The following is a 16472-nucleotide window of genomic DNA, read 5'->3' as shown; positions in this document are numbered from 1 at the left end:
CCAGTATTTAAACAGACCGAAAGAGCAGGAAGAAAGTTAGGAAGACACACACAAAGACGACATAACAAAAAACGACAATAAGGACGACAGTAATTAAACGACCCTGCGTCTCAATGTTCATACTACCATCCCAAATAGTATGTGAGATTAGAATATATATATATATATATATATATAATATATATATATAATATATTTTTTTATATATGTATATAGTATACTCATATACAGTCTTACTTCAAACTAATGATCGCATCCACTGAAAAGACACAAATCAGTCAATCATCTACCACGTTGCGATTCAGTATCTGTACTAAATTCCTTATTCGTTTTGTAAGGGTATTCTCGTCAATGTGCGTGTGAGTAGTTGTGCGTGTGCGGAGCGCTGAAGGCAGTCTTTCAGAGCGGTTCCAGTTTACTTTCGGTTTCGTTTTCTCTGCCGCTATTTCAAAGAGTGGTAAATGCATGGACGTAAGTTAATTTATCTTTCTTTATCTGTCTTTGGCAATAATATTGCCACAGCATATCTGATTATTGTCATCAGTGCATATTGTAGTTAAGATTATACAGAATATGGAGAAGTTATGCGTGCGTATAATTGAGAAAGTATTTCTAATTCTACATGTAACTCAGTAGGTACATATCAACTAAATAACATGAATCGTAATATACTAATATTATACTCCCTATTTGCATTAAATAACTGCATGCATTTAATAAAACGTCAATGCATTTACGCTGAGCTGAAAAAAGCAGATCCATTTCTTCACACAGCATGTGAAAATTTATGTTAAGAGGACTGGTAATTGTTTCCCAGCATCACATGTAACTTATCTCACCAGCATGGGGACCGTGGGGTGGGGGCGCTGCAGTGGTTGAGTGGAGGTGGGGACCAATTTGCATATTCACGACCCTGCATGTACAGGTGTAGGAACATCTAAGTTATTTAAAGGAATGAAGACATTTTCACAAGAAAATGTGTTTCAATGTGTCATTTTGATTATGAGATCAGTTTCACAGTTTGCACTGTATTTATTCTTATGGTTTAGATGCTAAAAGGGAGAGTGCTTTCAAAGTCCTGCCCACTCTGCTTCCCCCATCAATATACAAGAAAGGCAGAGAGGTCTTCAGACCCACAACCACGGAATCCTGGAAGTCATTCATTGACGAGAGGTCTTCAGACCCACAACCACGGAATCCTGGAAGTCATTACACCCACTAGATTTATTTGTTATTTTTTTTTAAAGAAGTCTCTTCTGCTCACCAAGCCTGCATTTATTTGATCCAAAGACCAGCAAAAACAGTGAAATTTTGAAATATTTTACCATTTAAAATACCGTAACTGTTTGCTATTTGAGTATATTTTGAAATGTAATTTATTCTTGTGATATCAAAGCTGAATTTTAAGCAATATTACTCACCTAACTCACATTATCTTTCAGAAATCATTCTAATATTCTATATATATATATATATATATATATATATATATATATATATATATTCTGATTTGCTACTAAAAAAAATTATTATTATTATAATTACGCTGAAAACAGCTTAGTAGAAATCATTTCAGGTTTCTTTGATGAATAAAGTTCAGAACAGCATTTAACTGAAATAGAATCTGTTTTGTGACATTATAATTGTCTTATCATAACTTTTGATCAGTTTAAAGCATTCCTTGTTAAATATATGGGGATTCATTTCTCTCTCTCTATATATATATATATATATAAATTATACTGACTCCAAGTTTGAATGATATAGTTGAAGTTAAATGGTATAGTGTATAATGTTACAAAAGCTTTTTATTTCAGAAAAATGGTGATCTTTTGGATCTTTCTATTCATCAAGGAATCCTGAAATAAATGTATTCTACTGCTTTAAATATTGATAATAACAATAATAAAAATGTTTCTTCAGCAGCAAATCAGCATAAAATAATGATTTCAGAAAGATCATGTGACACTGAAGACTGGAGTAATGATGCTGAAATTTTTCACTTTGATCACAGAAATAATAACATTTTACAATATGTTCAAATAGAAAACAGTTATTTTAAATAGTATAAATATTTCACATATAATTTCAAATAAATAGTGTGTAGTGTGTGTGTGTGTATGTATATATATATATATATTATATATACAGGTGCTGGTTCATATAATTAGAATATCATCAAAAAGTTGATTTATTTCACACTAATTCCATTTCAAAAGTGAAATTTGTATATCATATTCATTCATTACACACAGACTGATATATTTCACATGTTTTATTTCTTTTTTAATTTTGATGATTATAACTGACAACTACGGAAAATCCCAAATTCAGTATCTCAGAAAATTAGAATATTACTTAAGACCAATACAAAGAAAGGATTTTAAGAAATCTTTGCCAAACTGAAAAGTATGAACATGAAAAGTATGAGCATGTACAACACTCAATACTTAGTTGGGGCTCCTTTTGCCTGAATTACTGCAGCAATGCGGCGTGGCATGAAGTCGATCAATCGTTAGTGTCCACAGGGTTTTAGAGGAATTGCTGTAGCTCTGATAGTGGCCTTCAGCTCTTCTGCATTCTTGGGTCTGGCATATTGCATCTTCCTCTTCACAATACCCCATAGATTTTCTATGGGGTTAAGGTCAGGCGAGTTTGCTGGCCAATTAAGAACAGGGATACCATGGTCCTTTAAACCAGGTACTGGAAGCTTTGGCACTGTGTGCTGGGGCCAAGTCCTGTTGGAAAAATGAAATCTGCATCTCCATAAAGTTGGTCAGCAGCAGGAAGCATGAAGTGCTCTAAAACTTCCTGGTATACGGCTGCGTTGACCTTGGACCTCAGAAAACACAGTGGACCAACACCAGCAGATGAAGTTGGTCAGCAGAAGGTAGCTTGATGTGGTCTAAAACTACACTGGACCTCAAGCAACGTGGATTGTGTGCCTCTCCCTCTCTTCCTCCAGACTCTGGGACCCTGATTTTCCAAAGGAAATGCAAAATGTTTACTTTCATCAGAGAACATAACTTTGGACCACTCAGCAGCAGTCCAGTCCTTTTTGTCTTTAGACGCTTGTGACGCTGTCTGTTGTTCAAGAGTGGCTTGACACAAGGAATGCGACAGCTGAAACCCATGTCTTGCATACGTCTGTGCGTAGTGGTTCGTGAAGCACTGACTCCAGCTGCAGTCCACTCTTTGTGAATCTCCCCCACATTTTGAATGGGTTTTTGTTTCACAATCCTCTCCAAGGTGCGGTTATCCCTATTGCTTGTACACTTTTTTTTTCTACCACATCTTTTCCTTCCCTTCGCCTCTCTCTTAATGTGCTTGGACACAGAGCTCTGTGAATAGCCAGCCTCTTTTGCAATGACCCTTTTGTGTCTTGCCCTCCTTGTGCAAGGTGTCAATGGTCGTCTTTTGGGACAACTGTCAAGTCAGCAGTCTTCCCCATGATTGTGTAGCCTACAGAACTAGACTGAGAGACCATTTAAAGGCCTTTGCAGGTGTTTTGAGTTAATTAGCTGATTAGAGTGTGGCACCAGGTGTCACAAAATTCAAATTTTCTGAGATACTGAATTTGGGATTTTTTTCTTAGTTGTCAGTTATAATCATCAAAATTAAAAGAAATAATCATTTGAAAAATATCAGTCTGTGTGTAATGAATGAATATAATATACAAGATTTTTCACTTTTTGAATGGAATTAGTGAAATAAATCAACTTTTTGATGATATTCTAATTATATGACCAGCACCCTGTGTATATATATATTATATATATATATATATATATATATATATATATATATTTTTTTTTTTTTTTTTTTAAACAACACTTTACATCCACTTGGCTCTTAATACTGTGTTGTTAGCTGAATGATCCACAGCTGTTTTTTTTTTTTTTTTGTGACAGTTGTTAATGAGTCCCTTGTTTGTTCAGAACAGTTAAACTGCCCGCTGTTCTTCAGAAAAATCTTTCAGCTTCCACAAATTATTTGATTTCCCAAATGATTTTGAGATCGATCTTTTCACTCTGTGACTCATACACAACTATTACAGAAGCTTCAAACACTCACTGATGCTCCAGAAGGAGAAACCATGCATTAAGAGCCCGAGGTGAAAACTTTTAGAATTTGAAGATCAGGGTAAATTTAACTTCATTTGTCTTCTGGGAAACGTAAAGTTGGGAAGTTGTGGCCTAATGGTTAGAGAGTTTGACTCCTAACCCTAAGGTTGTGGGTTTGAGTCTCGGGCTGGCAATACCACGACTGATGTGCCCTTGAGCAAGTCACCGGACCCCCAACTTAAGGGCAACAGTTTTTTTTTCTGCCCACTTGTAACGTTTCAAATTTTGTGTCACATGTATTGTCTGTATTCTATTCTTTGTTTGGCTTAGTTTTAATAGCACAATGTTTGATTTGATTCTCGTGAGGCAAATATTGAGTGTTCTGAAGATGCAAAGATGAAAAAGAATAAGAATTTATAGTGCCTAGTTTACAGTTTTTGTGTTTTAAAAGAAACTGATCTACAAAAACTGTTGTTTTATTTGTGTCGGTGAGGGTTGTTATAAAATGTATGACAGCACCCATTCAAATATTGTTTTAAAAAAGACATGTCAAAACTTAAATTAAACGGATATTAACAGTTGCCATTTTTTTTGTGTGTTGTGAAAAATGTTTTCAGATTTTATTTTCCTTTAACGCCCTGAAGATATCAAAGATTCATCAAGTTTGTTGAAATGATCCATCCTTGATCACTTTTAGTAAGCTTTGAATGAAACTCCTCTCAGCTAGCGTGTTTTCAAAGTGAAAGTACCAGCAATCAATAACCGCCATTTCACCGTCTCAGTTTAAGTATAGACAACCAGTCTGGCTGTGAGACCCTTTATAGTCCGACTTTGGACCCTTTATTTGGTTACATGTTTTTTTTTGGCAAAATAACTTGTGAGACCTATTTGAAGGCCAAATATACAACCACAGTTGAGGCTTTAGGTTAAGTTAAGTTTAATTTAGGCTAGATCCACCTTGATTCAGACTTCATGAACATGCAATGAACTGCTGTTAAAAACATTTAAGACAAATTTGCCTAATGCTTTCCTTTAACTAAACAAACACATTCGTAGTGTCTTTTTTGAAAGCCTCTAGCTAGCCTGCACGAACCTTGAGAACTACCTGAATAAAAACAACCTACAGAGATTAACTCATTACATCTCTGAAAAAAAGCAGTCCTTAATAATGTGGGATGGGAAATCCCCAGGTCCTGGTGGTTTTGCGGTTGGTCGAAATCGTAATAAAATCACGATTTGAGCATGCGCGACCTCCCGCAGTATGCTATCCGATCCAATCAGAGTGCAGCGCACCTAAGTGGAGCGCGAGAACAGAACAGACTGGGCATATGCCTAACTCCAGGTTTCACACTCTGTCTGTGATGCGTATTTTTTTTCCGCGGCCCATGTTAATGGATCAGAACGTTTCACATTGCACGCGGTAAAAGATGTGAACAGAAAAGGTTAGAAATCGAAAGGTGATAAAAGAATGAATATCTAGCGCATGAGCATAGAGAGACTTGTGAGTGAGTGAGAGAGAGAGAGAGAGAGAGAGGAAACACGTTTTAAGTGCGCGCACTCTCTCCGGACGAGAGCAGCGTGTATCTGAGCACGCGTGTCTGGTTTTAGTGACAAAGCAAAGGCGAGCGGAGAGATTCTCGCTGCTGCTTCTACACCGCATACACATACTGTATACGCACTGCAGATGGAGTACGTGTGAACCTGTATAATGTATAACAAATATATTTCAACACCTGAGGCACCGCTACAATGAGCTCTATGACCAATGCACGGCAAAAAAAGAAAAAAAAAAGCCCTGGACACGGGTTTTATTTTATTTATTTTTTTGCCATATGTCTAGACATTTTGTTTGACATCTTTACTTAGTGATTATTTTGACTTATGTCTGTTCTAGTTACAACTTTTTGATAAAGTTTGATAAACTGTTACAACTTTTTGATAAAGCTCTCATTGGTTTTCTTTTGGAAATATGTTTTAAAATTTATACTGAATGCATTTATGACTATAAAGCATGTCTGTGTGTGTCAAAGTCGTGATTAAAATCGAAATCGCAAAATTGATCAAAAAATCGTGATAGGTTTTTTTTTTGTCCATATCGCACAGCCCTAGTCCTTAACATGTCAAGACACCACCTTTATCATCCATAATCCTATCTGCAGTAACAGCATTCTAATATTTCATAAAAACACTAAAACTCTGTAAATAATAATTTTTGCCCCACAAACCATGCCCCTCCACAAATTTTAGTACTGTCCCACATTAGGGCTAATTATACTGTCCCACCACTTTTCGAAACCATATTTCCTAAAGTGGGACAGTAGAAAATTAGATTAAAATATAAAAAACATAGTTTACACATAAAAGGTTATACTATTTTTTTGATGGACAAACATTTAATAAGTACATTAGGGCCAAATAGTAGCAGGATAGTTTTTGTTTAAAATGACTTTATACTCCTTAAACTGCATATTTCAAAAAAGATGAAAAGTACAAAACTGTATTTCCTTTCTTTTAACGATCTCTCTTTATTAGTAAGACAAATATTACTATAAAAGACTTGCCCTACTCACATGAGCAACAACACTGAAGGTATGAACGACCATCTCTTCTTTGCTGGTGATATGTGTAGTTTATAATATCCATAATGTTCAGGTGTGATGCTTGTGATGGTGAGAGATCCGCTATCGAGGTTCAGTTTCAAACTGTCTTTGAATTGTTGATTGTTTCATTATGTAGGTTTTACCTCATTGTTTGTTTTATTCAGCGTAGCTATTAAAACAAATTTAGTGTGTAGCGTGACAGATTGACCCTCAAATCACTGGCATTGATGTGATTTTATCCTCCTTGAGTAGCACACCTGGAGAACAAACAGAAACAGTTTCTCAGATGGAGACCAAATTCTGTTTACATCCACATATTTGTTTGCACATTTGGGATATCGCATTAAAAGTTACTGTATAATAGGCGCCAGTTTCCCTGGAAGTGACGATGGAAAAACACGTGGGATGGAAATTTATTTGCAAATATTTAATGCAATATTCCAATTTACTTCACAACTTTATATGAAAACCAAAATCTTGTCCAACTAACCTTGCGACTTCCTACAGCTTATATAACAATAATTTCTTATTCGTAATTTTAGTCTCTAAACACATGACATACCCAGGAAACAAATTTAGGATTATAAAAATGTTGTGGAGACATTAAATGTTTCATGAAATGAAAACGCTGTGATTATAATATGATTTAAAGCTTACAAAAACATTTCTTACGACATTCGACTAACTTAATTTTTTTTTTTTTTACCAAAAACATAACGTTACTTAAATGTTTATTTTTAATATTCTAATAAACTTTAAACTGTCCAGTTATCTTGTTGTGATTACAATTTTATTTCAAGGTTACAAAAAACTCTATCGTTTCTTAGAATGTACAAAATAACATCGGAACGACATTCAAAGAATATTGAGATTATGACAATGCATATCAAATATTAATGGCCTAAACCAACAAAAAGGTTAAACATTTTTTAAGTTGTAATTTATCCATAATGTTTTAATGTTAAGTGTGATAACATGATCTCAATTTGTATTACATTTTTTTTCTTTTAAATATCTTAAATATCTTATATATAAATAATCGTAAGTTGTTAAAAATTCAATATTTTTTAATCACAATATTTATATTTAAGTGTATTGTTTTTTTTTTATATTTGTAATCGTTATTTTTTTTTAATTGTATTGTTTTTTTTTTTATTACTGTAAGTTGTTAAAAATGTATATTTTCTTAATAAAAGCCGTATATTTAATTTGTTTGGATGGATTGTCATTTTGTTGTCTATTAGCCTATATGTACTTATGTAGGCATTCATCATCTATTTGATGACTAGTCTATTCTTGGGCTATGATTAGAAGTATATTAAATTTTCACTGACAGCCCAAATTTTGCCTTGTTTTAGCTGAAAGAAGTGGATGTGCATCTTAAAATAACTCTTAAGGTTAATTTTCCATCGCCTCAGGTAGGCTACTCATTATTTACGATATTTCAGAACCTAAAAATAAACATAAATTACTTGTGGATGTGCATTATAGATTTAATTTAAACAAAAAAAAAAAAAACAAAAAAAAAAAAAAAAACCTTCAGTAAATGTTAGGAGGCTTTATTCGTCTTTATCATCAGATCTCACTTCAATACACTTCTCAGTAGCAGTGAAAAACAGCACTGCATTACACAGAGTACAAGTATACAACAATACAAGTACAGTTTTTTTTAATAGTAAACAACCATAGTAGTGTATATCAGTAAAGAACTAGTCTGAATCGAGCCATATTTGGATCACTCACTGCTTCGCTATCCAATCAAATAAAGTAGAATGAATCCAGATGATTGTATTAGGAGGTACAGAGTCTTTTCCAAGTCTCGCTCCTGTACCGTGGCTTCTTACTTCAGCAGTTGTGCATGTTATGCATGATCTTTCTGTTAAGGCAAACCCACAAACATTAGGAATAAAAACAAACATACACTTATAAAAGTAGTTATGCTTTGACTAAAATTGATGACCAAAAGTAGAGTTATTACAACACACCTTTGACCACCAGCTGTGTGCTGTGCTCAAGTCCCAAATCTGGGACGAAACAGAGATACGTTCCTCCATCAGAGAGCTGAAGATCGGTGATATTGAGAAAGACGTTCCCCTTCTCGAGCTCATCAGGTAAAACTTCTGCTCTGTTCTTGTACGCTGGGTCCTGTTCCTTTACAGAAACGTTTCCATTGATAATATCGAATACGTTCCTGATGTCGTTGTGTCTCCAGTGGACTGTTAGCTGTTTATTTTCAAGCACAATACTTTCTTGACTGCACTCCAAGAGGACAGAGCCTCCTTCAGTGACTTCAACAACCTGATGGAGAGAGTCTAGAAAACATGGGTTTGCTTAGATTTCACTTTAATTAATGACTAATATATCTTTTTGGTTACTTTGGTTTGAGACCCAAAAGTTTTTTTTTTTTTTTTTTTTTTTTTTTTGTAATTTAAATCTAAGAAATTGAGTGCTGTTGAATATTTGACTCTTTGTACAGAGTCAGACAATCATTGAAGATGCTCGGTTTCATTTTTCTTTATAAATTTGAACAAACTGTTTTGCTGATAGTTTGCAGTTAAAAATGTAATTAATAAATTACAATGCAAAAAAAAAAAAAAAAAAAAAGGTCTCAAACCTTTGATTTTTCGTTGCCCTGTTCATACCTGAACCTGTTAACAGTACGAACACGGTAATGATACAGCACCTGTGAACCATAAAGAAAAATTATTAAAATATTAATAATAATAATAATAATAATAAACTAATGCTATCCTGTCAGCATACAGCAAAAATTAAGCTCACTTATTTTAAATCTCAATTGCTGTAAACTGATTTTCAACAGAAGTTGCTAAAGGCAGGTCAGTTTGATGCTAAAAGTTGCTAAATTGACATTGTGCCATTGAATAGAATACACAATTAGAGTACTCACATTTACTGGCCATCGGTGGTTTTCTAAGCATTTATTAAAAAAAAAAAAAAAAAATATTTAAAAAAAAATACTGAACATCTCATTAAAATATTATTTGAAATATGTTCATTTTGATTTTTAAAAGAAATATAAACATCACATTTTTTATGATTTGATATTCTTTTGTGAAAACAACATTGAATTATTACACTTTGCTTTCCACACGAAAATATCATTGAATTATTACACTTTGCTTTCCACTTTCCACACATCCCAGAAAAAAATGAGGCTATGGCATGCCCAATCAATAGAGAGAAAAAAAAAATCAAATCTATTTTAAATATATCGCTGAGGATTTAATTTAACATATTAAAAGTACATTTCAGGCTTAAGTCATTTTTTCATCTCTTTTATTTTTGTGTGTTGATTTAAAATAGGCACCTAATTGAAACAAACAGAAAAAAAATATCGTTCCAAATCTAAATAGTAGGCTAATTTGTAAGAACTGAACTTACAATTACGATTAATGAAAGCCCGTGATATATTGCATGTAACAACGTGCTGTAGCCTATAATGTTTTACCGTCGATACATGGTAGCCTATGTCGGGGCTACTGCCAGATTCAAAAGGGAATCACTATGAATCACGAGCGATTTATAAATGCACCCGAAACAGACGTCACATACTTTCGGTAAACAATGTCTGAAGTTAGAAATGACAAGAAGACACAAATATAACATTACATGCTTAATGAAACATTAATTCAATGCCCTATGTCTAAAATCCCACGAGTAATACAGTATTAATAATGCAAGACTGGTCTATATTAAACTCTACATTGTAGTGCTTAATGAAACATTAATTCAATGCCCTATGTCTAAAACTCTACATTGTAGACCACAGACTGAAGTGAGAAAGTCCCGACTTACCGTAACTTAACGTAACTTCTTTCACTTTAAGTAACACCCACCTAAAACTCCTGATTTCAGACTTTTCTTTTTCCCAACAGGGTGTTAACACTTCTTTTGCTGGATGAATTATGTTATCAGCGTATCTCTTCTTGGACAAATGGGTTTTAAAAAGACTCTTCTGAAAATGTTAAAATGTTGCATGGGTCACAGCCTCTTCTTCTCGTTCTTCTGTTTATTTTCGTCTTCAGGTGCATTCCCGCCACCTACTTGGCTGGAGTGTGTACTTTTGTTGGGTTTGTACCTTTGATAGAATTGGTTGAAATAGTAAAAAAATTGTATAAGTATAATATTGATATAATATTTGTATTGCTACCATCTAGTTTTGATTTCTTTTTTTTTTCACTTCAAACACTGAGCATAGCCTAGTACTATTCTACTTTCTATTCGCATTGAATCATTTTGCTCTTCTCAGACAAGTTTCTGAAGTTCGAAATGCTGATGACAATGCGTTTACATTGAGCTGAAAGAAGCTGATCCATTTGTTCATACAGTATTGAGCTGAAAGAAGCTGATCCATTTGTTCATACAGTATTGGTAATGTTCATTTTACTCATTTTCTTACATTCGTCGTTTTTAGTATTTTTGATTGTTTGTATGCTCCTATTTTTGGATGTATGGATGTTTATGTTTTTATGTTTGTTTGTTCATTATTGTTCTCCTATTTTTGGACAAACAGAAGTGTATGTCAGTTCATTCTGAGGGATGTTAAACATGGAAAATGTTTCTTGTTTTTGTCAGTGGAATTGAAAAGTGGATAATATTCTAACTATGAGGACATCTGTTGTAAAAATGGGCAGGTTTGACTCCTCTGGAGAAGGCTTTGGGTCCGCTCTCTTCTCATTAGGTTCTGTAAGAAAAGAAGCATAGAAAGTAAAACTAGCCAAAGAGTTCCTATCAATCTAATAATTAAATTAGTCCCCCATTACAGTGATTATTAACTGTTCACAATAAATTATGACATGCTGACAAACACAGAAAACGGCTTAATTCAAAAAAGATGCAAAGAACATAAAACTGGATTTCTTTTCTTTTACGATCTCTCTTTATTAGTAAGATAAATATTACTTTAAAAGACTTGCCCTACTCACATGAGCAACAACACTGAAGGTATGAATGACCATCTCTTCTCTGCTGGTGATGTGTAGTTTATAATATCCATAATGTTCAGGTGTGATGCTTGTGATGGTGAGAGATCCGCTATCGAGGTTCAGTTTCAAACTGTCTTTGAATTGTTGAATTGTTTCTTTATATTGTAGGTTTACCTCATTGTTTGTTTTATTCAGAGTAGCTATTAAAACAAATTTAGCACAACTGCGTTCTTTGGAATCTGCAGACTTCTACCATATCATGTTGATTTCCCGTATTTCAGTAAGATCAGCGTGTAGCGTGACAGATTGACCCTCAATCACTGGCATTGATGTGATTTTATCCTCCTTGAGTAGCACACCTGGAGAACAAACAGAAACAGTTTCTCAGATGGAGACCAAATTCTGTTTACATCCACATATTTGTTTGCACATTTGGGATATCGCATTAAAAGTTACTGTATAATAGGCGCCAGTTTCCCTGGAAGTGACGATGGAAAAACACGTGGGATGGAAATTTATTTGCAAATATTTAATGCAATATTCCAATTTTAATTCTCAACTTTTTATGAAAACTAAAATCTCGTCCAACTAACCTTGCGACTTCCTGCAGCTATAACAATAATTTCTTATTCGTAATTTTAGTCTCTAAACACATGACATACCCAGGAAACAAATTTAGGATTATAAAAATGTTGTGGAGACATGAAAGTGTTTCTTTAAATGTTTCATGAAATGAAAACGCTGTGATTATAATATGATTTAAAGCTTACAGTTCGAATTTTTTTTTTTTTTTTTTTTTTACCAAAAACATAACATTACTTAAATGTTTTAATATTCTAATAAACTTTAAACTGTCCAGTTATCTTGTTGTGATTACAATTTTATTTCAAGGTTACAAAAAACTCTATCGTTTCTTAGAATGTACAAAATAACATCGGAACGACATTCAAAGAATATTGTTCTATTAAGATTATGACAATGCATACTAAATATTAAAAAATAACATCGGAACGACATTCAATTTTTTTTCCTAACATTTATTTAACATAAACATAAAAACATTAGTAAAAGTTGTGAGTGCATTACCCGTTATTATTCATTGTAGGTCAAACTCCTTAAAAATGATCTCATATATCCTAGTGGTTAGAGAGTCAGTCTTGTAACCTGAAGGTCATGGGTTTAATTCTCAGTACTGGCACAAATTTTAGGTGGGGGGAGTGAATGAACATTTTTTTAGTTCAAAACATGATAATATAAATTTTTTTCATTAAGAGCTCAACTAAAGACATATTTGACTGGTTAGATCAAAGTCCTTTTAGGCAAGTCATGCCACTCGGGCCGCCATCTTGGCAATGCCTCCGGGCAGCTATTTCCGACTAACAAGACCAGGCTTCTATCTAAATGAATGGGCAAGAGTCAGAACTGCACTTTCACTGGTCACCGGGACATAAAAACTGCATGCCTCCGGGCAGCTATTTCAGACTAACAAGACCAGGCTTCAAGGTTTGATGACTTTGCCCCCAAATAAGGTTTAAAACGCCTTTTCCCACACAGGTTATACTTTTACTATGCATGCGCAAGGGTTCACGACACCAACTTCATTTACGTCTCTATCCAGAATGCCGGTGTCTTTTACTTAGAATGTAAGGTAACATATTTTCGGTCGATATAAAAATGCTTTAACTGGTAGTCCGGTGCCTTCGCGTTGTCATCACCCTCTTCTATGTGGATTCCATCTGATCTTGCACACACCACAACTCGCTGTCGCCAAATCGTCTCCGCTGTCGCAAAACCTTAACTGTGCGCATGCGTCAGTGAAACCAGATGATAGGCTTAAATGTTTCCCGGCTTGACTGTTAAAAGCAGATGATTGGCTTTCCAGCGGGAGGGGCGGGACATGTGCATACAACCGCCATCTTTGCCGTTACGGGGTTTTCCTTATATAGTTGTATTCAGGATTGAGGAAGTGGCATGTCTCTTATAAATTGTCTCTGGTTAGATTAACTCATATAATTTAGTTTATATCATGACCAGACCTCCTCACTGGTGCTGCGAGTCCTTTAATTACACCATTTTGTCACGAGCTGTGGATAAGAAGGTGGAAACTTTAGATCAGTTAGGACCTTATTTTCCGCAAATTACCTTTTTTTTTTGGCTCTTTCTTTTCCTCGAGAGACTGTTTGTGATCGGCGAAAATTGGTCTTTGGGACATTTCTCATCTGTTAGCTAAGTTTTTTTGGCTCTCACTAGTAAAGTTCTAAAGGCATTTTTATAAAAGTTATTTAAATATCCTGATTCAACCAAGTCCTAGTCCTGGCTTAAACTAAGCCCTGTCTGTGACACCCTTTCTCTATGTTCAAACATGGATTTTTTATACAAGAATAAAACAATGTCGTTGTTAACATCAGGCATGTACATACATTTAAATTACTTTATGCACTATACACTTATATCACCTCACAGCAGAACTCCAGATCAGCTGTATGTCATGTGTGTGTTAACTGAGACCTGAACTGAGGATTATTGACAGGTACACTGCACAATTAAATGTAAACTCTCTTTCAGATGCCCTCATATAAGACTGTACTTTAATGTTTGATCTATCTATATCAGTGTTTTCTGTGAAAAAAAAAAAAAAAATACTCATAAGATAATAATGATACAAATTCTACTAATGGGAACTATAAAACGCATAGACTTGTTCGGCATTGGTGGGAACGCGCACAAAAATGTCATAACCGTTTATGCCGTGGGGGAAAACAAACCATTCGAATTAACGCGCAGAGACCTTATTAGGCGCTTGATCTTTACTTTTTGTGAAGATTTCGATTGATTTTTGTTTGGTGCAGTGCTGAAAAATTGCTGTGTGGCGTTCTGTACCTCTAATAAGTTTTTTAAAAAAAATTATCTGAAGATGTATATGACTGATAAACAGACGGACTACCAGAGGTAGCACAGATAGGCCACACTGAAAAACATTTAACGGCTCTGGGCTACACTACTAACTCTGGCAATGATCTGTCATTAGTCCTGCCCCTGCACAGCTTACAGTAACGCTCCTTCACGTCACAATCAAATAAATCTCACTCCCTGGTATTTTGTGATGTCATAATCTATTAAAACATTTTTTTCGTATTATTTTACACAATCCCTTAGAAGGCTAGCCAGGCTTTGGCGTTTTTATTACCAATTATAGCCTATAACCATAGTTTTACTACAAATACCATGGTTAAACTAGTAACCAATAACCATGTTTTTTTGTATTTTATATACAAATTTTCATGTTATATATTTATTTTACGGCGTGTATTCGTGAAAATGGTTAGGCAGCCGCAGCACACACCACATAGAATAACGCTGTGCAATTCAAGGCACTTCAGTGGACCTGTTTTGTCAATGTTACAATATTTTTAATATATCAAAAATAAAGTACGACAGGCTTTTACTCAAGTCTTTATCACTTTATTAAAATTAAGCAAAAAAAATGTCAAATGTTTACTTTTCACAAGCCGTCTTGTTCTCGTATAGGCTTGTAGTAAGCAGTCTCTTGCTCCATTAGGTAACAGAAAATGTCGGGAAACGACATTTTCGTCCATTCCATTGGGTCATTTGTCCAGTCACAGATACTGTACGGACAATCCGACACAATACGGCTCAGTTTTTATACATATGTTGCTCTGTCGAGCGGCAGAAATTATTTTATGTAGGCCATTCTGAGTCTATACCATGCTTTTCCAATGAGGAGGAAAGGACTGTTATCCCCCACACCGACTCCGCCCACAAAGCTATGTCGCGACACCGAACAAGTCAATTAAGGATTACTAAGGATGAATGAGCTGCTGGATTCATGAATATTAATCAACTCTTTACTGAAAATGCGCTGCGTGGCGCCACAGTCATCAAATGTCTAACTAAGGCTGTGATACATTGTAGTTTATGTACATTTAGGGGACAGTGCTCAGAAATGGAGCAACCTGCCCCATTTCACCAGTCCTAATCCAGTCAGCATAACAACTCATAGAGCGGGGCAGAGGCACCAAGAGCCATTGCAAACAAAATGTGATAGTCTCAGTAATCTGGTTCATTTGACTAACAATAAGAGAACAGGAACCTCTTGTTACAGACTTTGCTTAAGAGAATCATTTGACTGATGTCATCATCTTTACCTAAAATGCTCAATACAATGTACCTTAGTACACAGGATCAGCATATTTTAAGCAGATTCTTCAATTTGTAATCCCTCACCATGCTCATAGCTTCTCTAGTTTTGACTCTGTTGTCCCCACAGAGGTTGATGAGATGATCAGGCTGTCTAATTCCTCTACTTTTTCTTCTTGATCCTGCACCTACCTCTTTACTGAAGAATTGCTTGCCTGCTTTGTCACTACCAATCACTCACTTCATTAATATGTCAATGTCATCTGGAATTGTACCATCAAAGCTTAAGATTGTTGCTGTCACTCCAGTTCTTAAAAAGCATTGGTCTCGAACCTTCTTCGCATAAGTAGCTATAGGCCTATTTCAAACTTATCTTTTTCTCTCTAAGATATCAGAAAAAGTTGTTGCCTAGGGTTTCTCCCAGTTACAGGTTATAGTTAACAGCACACAACCTCTATGAACTCTTCCAGTCTGGCTTTCGTCAATTACACAGTACTGAAAAAGCCCTGGTTAAGGTTCTTAACGATCTTCTCTTAGCTTCTGATTCTGGTGCTCTCAGCACTCTCCTTCTGTTAGACCTCAGCTCAGCTTCTGACACCGTTTGTCATGAGATACTTCTCTCACGGCTTTCAGCAATTGGAATTACTGGAACAGCCCTTGAATGATTTTCCTCCTATCTGACCAGGAGGCAACAGTTTGTTATA

At 34.9% G+C, this 16472-nt stretch overlaps 2 long non-coding RNA genes across 3 annotated transcripts; both read right to left on the bottom strand.

The window, feature by feature from the left end:
* Positions 1–8221: 8221 nt before the first annotated feature.
* On the bottom strand, positions 8222–10722 carry LOC109061011. Of its 2 annotated transcripts, none has more exons than XR_006157923.1 (5): positions 10481–10722; positions 9573–9595; positions 9307–9347; positions 8650–8962; positions 8222–8540 (listed from the first exon to the last, which is right to left on the bottom strand). It is a non-coding gene; the product is annotated as an uncharacterized LOC109061011 (long non-coding RNA). The 2 variants fall into 2 exon arrangements; XR_006157924.1 differs by having other exon boundaries at positions 10522–10722.
* A 490-nt stretch (positions 10723–11212) lies between these two features.
* On the bottom strand, positions 11213–12149 carry LOC122141569. The gene is made up of 2 exons (XR_006157928.1): positions 11611–12149; positions 11213–11369 (listed from the first exon to the last, which is right to left on the bottom strand). It is a non-coding gene; the product is annotated as an uncharacterized LOC122141569 (long non-coding RNA).
* Between the last annotated feature and the right edge of the window lie 4323 nt (positions 12150–16472).

Source organism: Cyprinus carpio, chromosome B22, assembly GCF_018340385.1.
Source record: "Cyprinus carpio isolate SPL01 chromosome B22, ASM1834038v1, whole genome shotgun sequence".
Taxonomy (NCBI): domain Eukaryota; kingdom Metazoa; phylum Chordata; class Actinopteri; order Cypriniformes; family Cyprinidae; genus Cyprinus; species Cyprinus carpio.
The sequence above is the reverse complement of the archived record's forward strand: the minus strand, read 5'-3'. Positions and strand labels throughout refer to the sequence as shown.